Genomic DNA, 3,680 nt, shown 5'->3' on the forward strand with positions numbered 1-3,680 from the left:
CCACATCTGTCAGAAACTTACTTGTACCTCCACACAATGTCATCTACTGCATCCGTTGCACCCGGTGTGGTCTCCTCTACATCAGGGAGACAGGATGCCTTTGTGGATCATTTCAGAAAACATCTCTGGGACACCAACCCCACTGCCCCATGGCTGCACACTTCAATTCCCCGTCCCACTCCATCAAGGCCATGCAAGTCCTGGGCTTCCTCTATCGCCAAACCATTCGCACCTGACACGTGGAGGAAGAACGCCTCATATTCTGCCTTGGCACCCTGCAACTACATGGGATAAATGTGGATTTCAACAGCTTCCTCATTTCCCCTTCCCCCACATTATCCCAGTCCCAAGCCTCCAACTCGGCACCACCCTCGTGACCTGCCCATTTGACCCATCCACCCCCTCTGACCTATCACCTTCTCCGTATCCTTCATCCACTTATGGCTTTCTCAGTTACCATCCCCCAAACCCCACCCCTCTCCCTTTTAGCCTCATTCCTGATGAAGTGCTTATGCCCAAAATATCAATTCTCCTGCTCCACAGCTGTTGCCTGGCCAGCTGTACTTCCTCAGCAACATGCACTCGACTCTGATTTCCAGCATCTGCAGTCCTCATTTTCTCCTCCTTAAATTTGGCAAGTCTACTACTGTTGCAGTCAGTACGTTCCAAGCCCCTACTACTCTCTGAGTAAAGAAACTACCTCTGACATCTGTCCTATATCTATCAGCCCTCAACTTAAAGCTATGTCCTCCTGTGCTAGCCATCACCATTCGAGGATGGTCCACCATATCTAACCCTCTGATTGTCTTGTATGTCTCAATTAAGTCACCTCTCAACCTTCTTCTCTCAAGTGTCGCAAAGCTAGTCCTTTTTTCCTTAAAAGTTGTTCCTTGGCTCAAGGATAGTCTGTCCTTGATTTTTTTTCAGAGGGGTAATAAACCAGGCCGGGCTACGATCAGACTAGTTTGGTACAGAGATGGAAAGGAGTTTGAGATTTTGAGAGGTAAACAGATGAGACTTCAGGCCAAAGTGGTCATGTTTTAGAAGTGACCTGCAGAACGCAAGGAGAGTGGTCAGCTCTCTCACTGAGCAGTTTAGTTCTGTCCAGAACTGCTTGGGAGTTCAACAGTGAGCTGTGTGGAAACTCTCTCTTCTGCCCTTCTAACTTCAACCTGTAAGCATCTGACTCCTTTTTTGTACTGTGTTTTAAAGGGGCTTTGCTTATTGGGACTGTTGTGTATATATTGGAACAGTATGCTTAAGTCTAGTTTGGATAGACTGAGTTCTGTAGGGGTTCTTTGTTCTTTGTATTTCATTGTGTAATTTTGTGAATAAATTCTTTGTCTGTTTTAAGTTACCTAGCTAACTCAATCCGGGTAATTTTCATTGTACATCTATTGAAACAAATTGCAAAGTTATGGTTTGGGCTGCCTGCTTAAGAATGTTTTGAATGGTCTGGCCTCATCCATAACATTAACGAAAACAGCCTCAACTCCCTCAGTCTTTCCTCATAAGACCTTCCCTCCATACCAGGCAACATCCTAGTAAATCTCTTCTGTCGGCTCTCCGACGCTTCCACATCCTTCGTAGAATGCGGTGACCAGAACTGCGTGCAATACTCCAAGTGCGGCTGCACCAGAATTTTTCAGCTGCAGCATGACCTCGTGGCTCCAAAACTCAATCCCTCTATCAATAAAAGCTAACACACCATATGCCTTCTTCACAACCCTATCAACTTGTGGTGGCAACTTTCAGGGATCTATGTACCTGGACCCCGAGATCTCTCTGCTCATCTACGCTGGCAAGAATTTTATGCGGAGACATTTCTTCAGCCAGAGAGTGGTGGGCCTGTGGAATTCATTGCCACAGAGTGCAGTGGAGGCTGGGACGCTAAATGTCTTCAAGGCAGAAATTGATAAATTCTTGATGTCACAAGGAATTAAGGGCTACGGGGAGAATGCAGGCAAGTAGAGTTGAAATGCTCATCAGTCATGATTGAATGGCGAAGTGGACTCGATGGGCCGAATGGCCTTACTTCCGCTCCTATGTCTTATGGTCTTATGGTCTTATGGCTTATCATCAGCCCAGTACTCTTTATTCCTGTTGTCCCTTCTAAAGTGAATCACCTCACACTTTCCCGAATTACACTCCATTTTCCACCTCTCAGCCCAGCTCTGCAGCTTATCTATGTCCCTCTGTAACCTACAACAACCTTTAGCAGTATCCACGATTCAATCGACCTTAGTGCCATCCACAAATTTACTAACCCACCCTTCAGTGCAGTGTTTCAAGAAGGCAGCTCACCACTATTTTCTCCAGGGCACTAGGAATGGGCAACTCTTCAAAAATTTAGAAGAAGTGTCTCTTTTTCCCAAGATAAAATTACATACAATGTAATGTAATAACATACATATATAAGAATAATGCAAAAATGTTTACAGAAAGAAAAATTGACAAATTTAGGAGTTAAAGAGCCGTAGAGCTTGTATATTCAATTGTCAGTGGTTTGTGATTGGTTTTCATGATGAATTGCTTACCAAACATAGACCTATGAGAACTTGAGATACCAAATATTAGAACAAGTGCTTCACACTCTATGTTAAAAATGGCTGGATTGTGCTTGCCAAAACGTTTTGCATTCAAATGCAGCCAGTTCATCATTCTGCAAGGTGCACACTTTAGACCTTTATATGTTGCATCAACTCCTACGATTGTCTTCTTCTTTGGGTTGTAGAACTGTAGTGTTTATGTTTCCAAGGGCAACAGTTATTTGAGTATTTGGATGGTCATCAATGCCATACTTAGGGGATTTCTGTCCTTAAGATCTCTCTTAAAACTTCTGCTATCACAGTGAAGTTTGGTCTGTATGATGCTAAGAAGCTAAATAATTCACAACAATTCTGAAGAAATTTGTTGTCCCGTGAAGTAGGCATGAGTTGTGCATCTTTGACTTTGTCTGCATTGAGATGAAGTCTTTAACCTGAAAAGATAAAGGTGAAAAGATTGATCTGAGCCTGGATTCACTTAGTATGTTTTGCTGTTGAAAACAAGCCCATCATATCGAGCTGCCATCATTGGTAGATTTTGGGTCATGTCCCCCTTTGGTTTTGCCCATCATGCAGTATCATCAGCAATACACATAAATCCAGGAATTCTTTCTGAAGCTCTGTCCATATGCTGCTGGATACATCTTGATTGACCAATGGGCTGAAACATAGTGTCTGGAAGAATTATCATATATGCTGTCTGGTAGTTTCTTGAGACTACTTTGCAAAATGAACTAATCAACACCTGTGTTTCACATTAAGCTTGAAAAAGAATTTAGCAGCAGTGAATGTGGGATTCAATTCCTCACATATTGGAATTTAGCTTGTGTGCATCTCTTTAGAGAAAGATTTAGACATCTTAAATCCAAACTTACCCTGATTGTGCCACCTTTCTTCAGGTCATACATAATAGAATTGGATAAGTTTATGTGTTGATATACATAACAGATTGTGCCATCATGTACCACAACATCCAGCTCACCCTCAGTACTGGGACCGTAGCTTTTTACAATATATATTAATGATATAGAAGATGGTATTAATAGTAACATTAGCAAATTTGCTGATGATACAAAGCTGGGTGGCAGGGTGAAATGTGAGGAGGATGTTAGGAGATTACAGGGTGACCTGGAC

Source organism: Chiloscyllium plagiosum, chromosome 12 (assembly GCF_004010195.1).
Source record: "Chiloscyllium plagiosum isolate BGI_BamShark_2017 chromosome 12, ASM401019v2, whole genome shotgun sequence".
Lineage (NCBI taxonomy): Eukaryota > Metazoa > Chordata > Chondrichthyes > Orectolobiformes > Hemiscylliidae > Chiloscyllium > Chiloscyllium plagiosum.